The sequence below is a fragment of the Hibiscus syriacus genome, unplaced genomic scaffold (assembly GCF_006381635.1).
Source record: "Hibiscus syriacus cultivar Baekdansim isolate YM2019G1 unplaced genomic scaffold, ASM638163v2 tig00112789_pilon, whole genome shotgun sequence".
NCBI classification, from domain to species: Eukaryota; Viridiplantae; Streptophyta; class Magnoliopsida; order Malvales; family Malvaceae; genus Hibiscus; species Hibiscus syriacus.
The window spans coordinates 8,774-21,667 of record NW_024063402.1 but is presented as its reverse complement, the minus strand read 5'-3'; the positions used below and the strand labels follow the sequence as shown (position 1 = coordinate 21,667).

The window sequence follows — 12,894 nt, the reverse complement described above, 5'->3', positions numbered from 1 at the left end:
CTGATATGAACTTCGGAAAAGAGAGATTGATCTGTCTTGCTCCTCTTTGCTTATCTTCTTGCTTCACGAAACCTACGTGTGAAACACTCACACACTAAGTTTATGACTTAGTGAGGCAGATAAAACATAATATAAACTTTCACTACTAACAATGCATGAACATCGCATACTATCATATCACATATGATCCATCATTATATTTCATATAGCAAAATGTATACATACACATAGATCATTATTTTCCTCACTAATATTCTTATCATTATCACTATTATTATCATTAATATCATTTATCATATAATCTTACACTTATCATTTATAAAATTCATATAACACATTCTACCAAGAAACACACGACCACACATACATTTTATTTATAATATATCATTTAATTGCCCATAGTACACTTGTGAGAATTAAAGATATGTGAATACATAGAGATTATGCACATATGCTGTCACCACAGCTCGTATAAGATCCCACTAGGGCATGTAAAATTTGTCTTGAATAACCATATAGATGTCTCAAATGACCACATAGATGTCCCGAATGACCACATATAACCCTCAACTCTTAGCATGCCAATTATACTCCTAGCTCTCTTATCACATAACACAGGCTTTATCACTTATGTCATTTCACATATTAATATTGACATGTGGTTCACTTACATATAGAACATTTTCATATGACTCACATTTATATATCTTATCACATATGTTTGTATTATTTTTCACAATAATCACATAGTCATATAATGTCTCATATGTTCACTTAAATCATCACATACACCTTTTCTCATATATCTCATATCATGTCTCATGTATTCATATATGTCTTATCTCATAACATATATCATATATGCACACCTTTATTTATTTCATATCATATAGTTTATGTTTTATTCTCTTATATTCACGAAAATCACATAATATATAAAGCATACAAGGCATGCTTACATAATACAATCATAATCAATATTCTATTCATACAATCATATATGCAAAATGTCAGAAATAAACTTATCAGAAGTCTAATTTTCCGTCAAATCATATTTCATACTAGTATGCACTCACTAGTCAATACCGATCTTTTATCTCTTTCTTGAAGACACCATTTCAAACAACTAATCACAAACTAATTAGAAATTTAGAACATTTCACGAAGAGCCAAAGGCAAAGATACATTTAAGGGCCCAAAATTTCACCATTCACGATATTCTTACAAAACCACATTAGCAAATATTAAGGTCCTACATCGTAACACTCTATTTATTTGTTTATTTTATAGTTTAAAGTACGGACAAATCATTAAAAGAGAAATGAGGTTAATGTTGACGCCAAGGAAGCCAAAATGCTAGTTAGGAAAAAAACAAGATGGCTACAAATTTAAACCAGGTTTCAGGGATCTTTTCAGAGGTCAAGAACCATTAGCTTTCAGATCAAAGGTTGGCGGGCAGTATGACCAATCTCTTCCTCCTATAAACAAACAAAAATGTAAATTATAATAAATTAGTCATTACATTCAGAATTGGTATTTTCAGGCATTAGACGGGCACCAGTGTAATCAACAGAGAAACATACCATAGCCATAAATGACAACCTCTATTTGTCTGTGCACACTTATTAAACTGTAGCTCTATATACGAAAACATTCTATAATTGGTAGTCTATGGTAGATCATAGATGTCAACAAAGAAGAATAGCTCATACGGATATGGAGGCATCAGAGAGAGAGAGATAGAGAGAATAATCAACTCAACAATTTTCAGATTCCTCTCTCAGAGGTTAATCATAGGAAAGCAGGTATTACTGTTAATGAAACTCCATACATAGTATTTGTGTGGGACAAGGACTAACATTCTGAACCTCCATCTTCAACAATGGTATCTCTGAACCTCCTATGAAATAGTCTAAAGAAGTTAAATAAACTATAAAAACTTTCATTTAGTTATAGAACATGCCAAAATCAAGCATACGCTTTAATTAAAGTGAAGTTCCCATGATACAAATTAGAATTCACAGATCTGGTTAGAAAACATTGCAGAAAGCTGATTTGAAATGGACGTTTGATCTTCTTTGTACAACAAAACCTAACTAGAATATCAGAAGGGAGATTCTTATATACAGTTTTCGTTCTTACCAGATCTTATTTTGGCCTGTAGAGAGCCTACTATGGTTCTACATTACCAGACTGCAAACTGCAATGGTGGCAAGTGGGTAAGTTAGTTCAAAAAGGTGCGAAAAACACTCTTATAATTTTATTTAAAAAAAGAAAAAACAAATTATTGAGTAAGAAAATCTGATTATTCTTCATCTTTCCGTAGTTCAGAAAGAAATGAATACCAATGTTCACTATCAACCTGTTCAATTTGAAGCATACCATCTTCAATCCTAACATAACAGGAGAGAAGGAAGAATTCACTGCCATCTTTACCATAATAGTGTGTGTGCGTTCCCAATCAGCTTATTAGAAAACCACTCATGTATAAAGAAAGAAGATAATGAGTAAACATTATTAACAACCTTAAATAACCCATATTGCACATCAAATGCATCCCGAGTAATATTTTCCATAAATCTTTGAAAATTCCACCACCATCAATACCAGCCTCCTCCAATCCAAATTCATTGACAAATGTTACACGAATCTGTGGGGAAGCAATAAAATTGATTATATCATTTTTGGCCTGTATGAAGAGGGAATTTGGGGAAGATAACAGTAAAGTTACTAAAGATGATAAATTTTCATATGTCAAAAGACTTATGTAAGGCATACCAATCCTTTAAAATCTTCTTCAGACAATGCACTCATCTGATTAAAAGCATCTTCTAGAATGTGATTCCTTCGTATTTTGAATCGATTTCTGGGAAAAACTGCATGAGCGCCTTGTCTCTGCTCAACTGATGCTAGTTGTGACTGGTAGGTGGGGGTATAGTATTCAGATACAAAGTAAAGCAAATAAGAAATTAAATATCAGTGAAAACGAATTCAAATGTTAGACTAAATCTCCTAGGTAACTCCCAACCTCCTAATTCAAGGAATTCAAATAAAGATAGTCTAAGTAGCATCCCAATATATGAAAATCTTGGAAAAAAGGGAAAATACCCATGTTGGACACAATATCCGTGTCCAAGATTCATACCTAAGTTCAAGTAAACATAGCTTAGGAAACACCGAAGTGATAAAGAGTCAGTATTAATGGAGAACATGATAGAACACTAAGGAGAAAGAAAAGTATTAAGCAAAAAGACCATAGGGGTGATAAAGGAAAGAAAAAGGGATTGGTCTGATATAAGATTTTGGAGAAAATACAATATTGGTTAAGTGGAAACTTATTATTTCATTTCAACCTTAAACAGAAAAGATGAATAAATAGCAGGAAAGTAATATCCCTTGAGATAAGGAATAGGACAACGCTACAGCCTTCTGGGAAGTCTAGATGCTTACTTCTTTGATGCTGCTGACATCTTACCACCAGGATTTATCCCTCTTTTAGCCATTTCTTCACCGAGATTCAAGATCGGTATTCCATCAATATATACATCATCATGACCCTCCTATTTAAACAGATAAATCTCACATTATGAAAATGCCAGGATCAGTAATAAAGCAGGAAAATATGTTCATGATGATAACAACATAAAAAGCACCTGCCATCTAGAAGCTAAATAAATAAATAAATAAATAAAAGTTATTTACGGTAATACCCAAATGCTGAAAGTTAATAAGGCAAGAAAACTACATTTTAATAAATAAATAAAAGCCCTGTCAGACATTCATACGATACAGTGCTTTGGACGAGTAGTGAGGCAAGAAGCTAAATTGATGTAAGGATGGCATTTCAATTCAGCGCAAAGTCTTAGCATATAACTGTTATCAACTAACAAATGAAAAAAAACAGCTAGCACGCTGTTAAAGATTGTAAGGGTAAATCCAAAGGCATGAGGACCTCTATATCATCCTTAAGTTTTAATCTCTCAGCCATCTCATCCTCAAGGCATCATAATCCATTTGGGGTAGCTTGTACCTTCCGCTATAGCTATGCAATGCAGGTAGTCTACTACTTTAGGCTTCTCTTAAGCATTAATATACTACCAAATTTTTAAAGATGCACTCTCCTTTTGTGTTGCTTGAGAAATGAACTTATTAATCATTAACAAGGCTATACAACACTCAAAAAAAGAGGATTTATGATATTTGGTTTGTTTAGGTTAATCTTCTCATGCACAAATGATTAATGTGCTTGAAGGTCCTAAAAGTTTTATTAGCATATTTAATTTGTCTCTATTTAACAATGCCTCAAGCATTAGTAGACCTTCTCCATCTATTCTATCATTCTCCAACCAGATGTGAGCAACGCTCAAAAGCAGATTCAAAGTAACAAGTCATTGCTACAACGTGAATGTACCAGACATGTTAACCAGATTCAAAGAAATTCAATCTGTCAGACCCCATTCCATGCTTCTAGACTAAACTAAGCTTCGACTTCACAGAAAACGAAGGAGATTGACTCGTTTCCTAGTGTTTTTTCAACAGTTTCCTCATTAATCAAAAAGGCCAAATCTTAATCATCTTCAGCCACCATTTCCATTAAAATTTCCATGGAAGTTAAATCCTTAAATACTCAATTAAAAACAGCTCCCTTCTTTCAAAACTCCTGTAAGCAGAGAGGGAAAAAACAATAACTACAGTAACTTTCGTTACTGAACAAAATGGGGGTGGGAGTAAAGCAACTAAATAACAAGGATGAACTCTGGAAATATCGAAGCTTGTACAAGCTTTACTGATGTTATGCAACGAGCTCCATGGAACCCCACGAAACAGAAATGAAGAGTGTTATCAACCTGGATTACCTTTCATCTCCTCGCCATGGATTACGAATTCTTCACCCTTCATCTCCTCATCATGGATTTCGAATTCTTCACCCTTCATCTCCTCACCATGGATTACCAATTCTTCACCCTTCATCTCCCCGCCAAGGATAGAGAGCCCGTAATCATTGGGTCGACGAACTGAAGATTCAAGTCCCTCATTTTTCTGAACCACTTGATCAGAAGTCTCCATGCATGGTCCATAACTCAGGAGCAATATAATAGCATTCTCCGGAAAATGTTGCATCTGAACTCCGCTTATCATTTTCGCCTTCTACCAGTTTCTTCAAAGGTTACATGCTAAAAGCCATTTGAAAGAACCAGGAATCATGAACTAATTGTTTTGCCTTGTGAAAACTAATAGATTACTTAGGCAGACTGCTGCAATTCTTAAACTCAGATATAGGCAGGCTCATGAAATCATCATGCAGTTTCAATGAGAGGACCAAATAATCGATTTGTCAGCAAATCACTGTATCTCGCCTTTTTCTTTCCTTTTCCTCTCCTATCAACCTATTCATAGGTTATATGCTAAAACCCATTTGAAAGGACCAGCAAATATGAACAAAATAGGATATATACTAATCAGTAGAATCCTCCACATTTCCGAGAGTAATTTGAATAAATATTTTTTAAAAAAACTATCCAACAAAAAACCACATATAAAAGTTAAACAACAGAACAAGATCTAAGTCCAAAATAAAAATGAGGTAAAAGCAGAATAATACTACAATACGAGATCATAAAAACGATACCAAAGTAAAAAAAAATCCATTAAAAACAGATTATACAAAAATTCTATCAGGAATGATTTTAAAAAAACCCAGATTAGAAAATCAAGGAAAACATTAAAAGAGAAATTTAAGGATTTTTTTCTATATAGAAGAGAAGCAAGGACCTGCGGATCTTGTTCCCTTGGCCGACCTGGTACATCCCATAAGAGAAGGCACCAAAAGCAGCTAGAAAGATAGTCATAGCACTCGGAGCCTTGTTGGGTATTCGACGGGCGTATCTGTCGGGGACAACCCACCCGGAGGAGGCCCATCTTGGAGGATCGGCATGTCCTTCACACTCGCCATTCCTGGCTTCTTCCTTATCACAGCCTCCGTCATTTTCTATTCTTCTTCTCTTTCTTAGTTCTTTATTAGAGACAGAGAGTTCAACAAAGTTAAGGGTCTATGGTTTTTATGTTGAAGCAAGGAACCGCTTAATGAAAGAAGAAGTCAGTCTGAAACAATAAACTAAGATGTCCCTCCTACCAAAGGAAAAGATGGACAGAAAGTAGTTTTTCGTTCCTTTCCCCCTACCAATTACAATATTAAGGAAAAATGAATAAGCAAAACGATGCAGTGCAATAAATCAATAAAGGAACACCAGACTGAAGATTTATAATAAAGAAATGATGAGGACAAAATATCTAGAATTTACGAGGAAGGATTGTACAACAATCTATGGAACCAAGCAATAAGTAGTATATCTCGAAACGGGCACATGTGCTTAAAATGAACATCATTTGAGAAGGAAGTGTATTTCAGTTTGGTGAAAATATGACAAGAGGAGAAGCTATACAATAAAATGAAAGAACGCATCTAAAATGAAACAACAGAAATAACTTCTAAACAACCACAAGTTGACCTTTGGATCATCATATACCCATTCATAAGAACAATAACTGTTCGCATAGAAACAAAATATTATCTACAAACAAAGAGGACGATTATAGAAAATCAATGATGCAATACACTACACAAAGAAGAAATAATTGATGTTTGATAGAGTCTCAACCACCATATAAGCAGGAAACAGCAGCAGACTCAAACAAACACAGATAAACTACACAGTGGCAGAAAGTAGAGACTAGCTTAGTGAATTGGGCATTGACCCACTCTACAGTTATTTCTTCTGGATACAGAAAGAATGAAGCAAACCGGAAGCAAATATAATGCTCAAAATTAGGCAACACATAGCACAACTTTCCAAAAACAAATCAGAACTGAGAAAAAAGGTATATGCATCAGAAATACAAGAAATTACATAGGAGGACCATAAATATATAAAGGAGAAATATCATAAGCTCACAACTTGGCATCAAAATTAATTGCTTTCATATGATTTTTCACATCTAGCACATAGCAACAGTTCAACATTCCACAATTCAGAATACCAGCGGTTCCTAAAGATGATTGACTGCTCAAGCCATTAGAATTAGTTTAATCAGAGTGACATATCCAAAAGACAAAATCTCTTAAATGTTCATATGATTTTATCTTCAGGTTAATGAATTCCTAGGGCACTCTTTTCCTCCTTCCGCTGATTAAGGAACTATTTTCAAGTTCCATTAATCATGAAGGGGGTTATTAGTGAGGCCTACTATTCATATCAAAAAAAAAAGAATACAACTGATTCCTTAAGGTGATTGACTGCTAGAGCTATTGGAATTAGCATACTCGGAGTGGCATTCAAAAGAAAAAGGCCTCGAAGTTCATAAGATTTATCATCACATCCTAGCAACAATTCAGGATTCGACAGTTCAAATTGTCAGTGGTTCCTAACGGTGATTGACAACTCAAACTATTGGAATTTACAAACAAAGTGAAGTATTCAAAAGATAAAATAAAACCCCTTAAAAGTTACCTGGAAATGTAAGCTATTGAGGCAACGTGCAATCTGTCTGAAAAGAGGAACCATACATCGTTGGAACTCTGCAGACTGTGTTGCTTCAAGTACTTCCTCAAGTTCCCCGAGGAAGAGAGCTTCCTTCTGACAATTAGTAAAAGGCCAATACTTCAACAACCCTCCGATAACTATATCAGCCAGCTTATAGTCCTTCTCGACAAATTGTGTAATACAATAAGACAACTGATGATGGCGGCAACATGTTTCGACTTATGCAAAGGAATCAACTCTCTCACAAGGAACAACTTATGTTCCTCTTTCATAGGCACTGCGAAACCATTAATAATACTCCCTAGAATCTCCAAAAGCTCTCCGATCCCATAATGCCTCTCTGTTTCATATATAAACCAATAGAAAATATTATTTATGGCCTTCCTAATGAAGGGTCGATGCACCATGAATTTACCATAAATCCTATGAAGAATCGTTTTCAAAAACTCTCTTTCCCTGATATCCTCCGAATCAAACAAACCAAGCAACAGAAAAAGCTACTCACAATAAATATCGCTGATACTTGTAACATATAAATAAATAAACTATGATTTCATCTTCATCCTCACCTGTAGTCCTTGCCAAACTAGTTCTTGCTCATCAGGAGATTCACCCTGATAATCAATAGCTTTCACCTCTCCCCATGAGTCACTTCTATCATGACCAGAAGAAGCATCCTGAGAAACAATTGGGATCACAGTATTACATGCAGCCAGAGTGAGGAAGAACAGATGTACAGCAATTCTTTCATCTCCACCCATGTCTTTATGCAACAAATCCATTAGTTCCGAATCAACAGATATTTCTGACTTAAGCTTCCATCTGCTTGAAACAGCTGCATCTGCAAGGATCATATAAAAAAACTGAAATTAATACTACTTAACAACATTACATACAGTGTCAGAGGATAATCAATTAAAATGGAATATTTCATAAATATTCAGGTTCATTATTCATGAATAGGAGACTGGTGCAAAAGCATAGAAAAGAAGCCGGTCAATCCAATCAAATGCATAGCCATACCTTTCTAACAACCTAACCAAGCATTTTATAACAGGTACGAATTGACTTGTCACCAGAACGATGCAGAGATTAAGAAAAGCAACCAAAAAGGGATCTTAGTAGTCTATCAAAACAAGAGTTTGCATAAACGTACCAATTCTTTCATGGCTATAAACTGTTCTTCAGTCAATTGTGCAGGTAAAGCCATGGGATCAGAATATATGGCCAGAAAAATGCAAAACAGAAATGCACTGAAAACCACATTATAGAATAACAGTAACGTAAAAGATGAAGCTGAGACATTAACAAGAGTAAGAGGAACCTAGAATTTTTACTACGGATATATTCGATAAACAAACGATCAATGTCTTAAAGGCTGGCAATAATTCATAACCAGATATCAAAGCTGGAATTATATAACACTTACAGATTTGTCGTAACGATCTCTGTCGTAAGTACTGTAGATCTCAGCGGTACACACTACACTCCAAGCGGCGTTCATTCTTCCAGTAGATGTTTGCAAACGAAAGAAACGAAAAGCTGTGGAGTTCGTAAAGGCGGCAAATCTCTATGCTCTGCACACTACACAGAATTGCATCATCAAAAAACTACTTGATAAACCCCAAAAACAATGGAGAAAAGAAAAATGATAATTTTAAAGAAGAGAAGCAAAAGAAAAAAAGAAGCGATGACCTTCAGCAGTAACTGATTATCTTGAAAACCCATTGCATATTCCGCCCTTTCACTTGTCCAGCTGTGCAAAGCGGGAAGTAATAACCATTGCAGAAAACCAAAATTAAAAGTTGAACATGAATTTTTTTTCGGTTTTCAGGATAATCAAACCAAAATACTTTACCCGGAGGAAACTGGAACAACCCTCTACTTTTCAACTTAACCTCCAAGCTACCTCACCACATAAACAACGTAGGAGCATTCGGTGGAACCGGTGAACTACACTTGCTTCTGGATAGATGTCTGGGACAGAGGGCTCGTGGTGGAAACAAGGAAAAAATACATAATCCCACATCGCTGTGGAAATAAGAAACGAAATGGTTTATAAACCAAAAAGCCAAGAAAACAATTTGTAGGCCTTCGGCCCATGCGTTGATGCCACCCTAAGTTTGGGTGGGCTTGTTGGAACTCCCGATTCTTTCACGTGCGCAGGAAGAGAATAAGGGTGGTGGGTGGGATTTTTGGTTACGGGCTTGCTTTTGGGGGTTTAGAGTTAGATGTACCGATGCATATACCATGCATCGATGCGTATTTTTGAAATATCGAGTGATTTTAGTGTACCGATACATAGACCATACAACGATGCACTCCTGGCTCTTTTGAAACATCGAATGAAATTAGTGTACTGATGCACCTCTAGTGTATCGATACATTATGTCTTCCAACGGTCGAAATATTTGAATTTTACACTTAGTGTACTGATGCACCCTTCCTATGCATCGATGCACACAGGCTCCCAACTGTTTTATTTAATTGTTTTCACACAATAACGATTCTATTGACTCCACTAATGATCCCCAATATTCAGAAGTGATCCAAGGAGTATTTAAACAAGCTTAGGAGCCATTGATCAACAACAAAAACAAGAATTGAGAGAGAATCAAAGAGAAAGCATTAAACCTTAAGTTTGAGCAATTTCAAGCCTATTTCATTCAATATTCATTATTGCTTTCAAGAACACTTATTGTGCTCAATTATATTATTCTTGAGTGTTCTTTCTTTGTCTATAATTGTGCAAACACATTTGCCTTGTGAGGTTTTTCATTAAGTTTGCGAATTTGTAATATTCTCTTTGAGAAAGAGTGTTCTCAAGAATTGGGGTATATTCTTGAGGAAGTTGTAAGGTTATCTCTTTGTCATCAAAAAAAGAAAAAATTAGTGAATTTGTTGGAAAATCCTTAATGTGGATAGCTAAGGTAGTGGACGTAGACTTTGGTTGAGAAAGTCGAACCACTGTAAATCGCTGTGCAATTATTTTCTATTTTCTGCAAAAAACTTCCACCAAATTTTTAATTACCAATTCACCCCCTCTTGGCCAATTCATCGATCGATTAACTCAATAATATTTTCATGGGGGAACTCATCAAGAGAGCATGACGAGTTCCAACTACATTAAAATAATTACCGTAGACCCAAATTAATTTTTAAACTATCATTTAAGTCAATTAATTAATCTACCTAAATTATTGAGGCTAATTTTACTCATCTCAATAAAATAAAATAATAATAAAAAATAGTATTACCCCCAAATATTAAAATTGAGAAATAAAATCCAATGACTTTACATGCGTATGATTGATTGGTAAAACATATAATGTAAAGAGTAATCCCAAAAAACCTGAAAGCATCAATTATTTGACTATTTCCAAAATAATTTAACACAACTATACCTTAAACCCACAACTATTATAATATCTTATCAATTAACTTGTAGATGCTCGATTTCGTCCGAGGACTTCATCGGAGGCTTCGTATCCAGTACTCGATACGAATTTGGACCAGTAGGAGCCCAAATCAGCCCAAGACAGCATAGTTGATTCCATACTTCAGTCAATGTGAAGTCCTGTAAAACAAGAACGGTTATGGGGGAAACAAGCAGAAAAATGAGAGAAGTATTGTTCGGTCGTGGGAAGGATACGTGAGTAATGAGGAAACTGTAATGGTCAGTTTTTAAGTTACAATTAACCACTGGAAACTGGCAACGAGGATATTACACAGATCACAGACAAAAAAAAAGAAGGGAAAAAAGAGGAGAGATACGAGCCAATAGGGGTATTAGCCGAGGGAGAAATTATCAAGCATCACAGACAAAAAAACGAGAAAAAGGAGATTACACACATAAAACAAAAGAGAAAAGAGGAGAAGATTGAATGGAGGAACGAAAAATCAAATCCTCCATTATTGATTTTTACAATGAAGAGCGAAAGGAAAGAACATTGTACTATATTTTCATTAAAGGAAACAGAGGAGTTCCCTATTTTAGCGAACCAAAGTAACATATAATTAAAAAGGTATTTATTTTTAGTTTCCATTCTCTATCGCTTTTATAATGTTATTGTGTGTGCCTATGTTTTGAATTGAAACCAAGTCAAAAGCGTAAAGGAATAGTAGTATGTTTACCTTAGAAATTGGGGCCATTTCCGGTGCCATGGTTACGTCCTTAGGTAGAAGATTGTTAACTTAGTATCTTTGGGTGATTTAGGAAATTTTGTTAGAAAGAGTAATCTAAAAAAATGTATATTTTGAAAATGTTAGAAACGAAACTTGTCCATTGAAATGAAAGCTATGATGAATTTTTTACCTTACTTCTTCGTCGATAGATTTACTTCCATTGTTGGGGCTTTTGAGCGATAGAGGGTCGTGGTGGCTGTTTTGCTTCGGTTGGGGTCTCGTTCGGGCTGTCATAGAACGTAAGTGTTGGGTTTTTTAGATTAAGGATTCTTTCGTGGTGGTTTGGGTACGAGTGGCCGTGAAACGGTGGCCGACCGGCGGTTATGGTGGTTGAGATTTTGATCGAACGTGGGTAAGGGAGAGTAAAGAGGGAAGAGGAATGGCAGTCGGTCTCTTTTTCTGGTCTGTAGCTTGCGTGATAATGAGAGGGGGAAGGGTTGAAGAAGAAGAGTGAAGTGTGAGGCAAGGTACATGTGAATTGGGTTTAGTCTAGGTTTAGTGTAAAATAGGTTTTATATCATAGCTTTGGGTAAATTAATATTTAGCCATCGAAACTTTATGATAATTTTCTCTTGTGCCCTTGTACTATAGCTGTATATATACACTTTAGTCACCTTTAGGACTATTTAGAATTTTTATCTTTTTGTTGTTTGTCCTGATTTTGACGTTTTCCCAAATTTAGATTGCAGTTATAATTTTCTGGTTATTTAGGTTTAGCTCCTTCATAGTTATTTTTTTAATCCTTGTTATAATTCGATTTATATGTCTAATTTTCATTTATTTTAATTTAGTCCTTAGTTAAATTTGTGAATAATTTGAATCTAATCCCTGATTATTTTGTTATTCTGATTTAGTTTCCTTTTTAGATCTATTTAGCCAAACTTTAAAAATCATTTTATTATAATGTACATACAGCAACAGAGCATTATTTACATGTCACAATGCATGTGTTTATTGCACGTGTCACTTTATATTATATATTATGTATACATTTTTTATAACTTATGCATATTATTTAATATAGAAAACTATCTTGTTATAAAAAACGTGGCGCATGTGCTTTGAAAGTAGTCATTTAATGCTATAATACACATATGCAAGTGCTTCAATGATGATTTAAACTGTTGTTCTTCGATTATTTTAGAATTTAGTATTGATGATGGTTAAT

At 34.8% G+C, this 12,894-nt stretch overlaps 1 long non-coding RNA gene across 2 annotated transcripts; it reads right to left on the bottom strand.

Annotated features, from left to right (window-relative positions):
* Positions 1–1,463: 1,463 nt before the first annotated feature.
* On the bottom strand, positions 1,464–5,311 carry LOC120183514. 2 transcript variants are annotated; one of them, XR_005521953.1, is made up of 6 exons: positions 4,857–5,311; positions 3,451–3,560; positions 2,779–2,919; positions 2,526–2,650; positions 2,143–2,200; positions 1,464–1,478 (listed from the first exon to the last, which is right to left on the bottom strand). It is a non-coding gene; the product is annotated as an uncharacterized LOC120183514 (long non-coding RNA). The 2 variants fall into 2 exon arrangements; XR_005521952.1 differs by lacking the exons at positions 3,451–3,560; positions 4,857–5,311 and having other exon boundaries at positions 2,779–3,074.
* Positions 5,312–12,894: the final 7,583 nt, after the last annotated feature.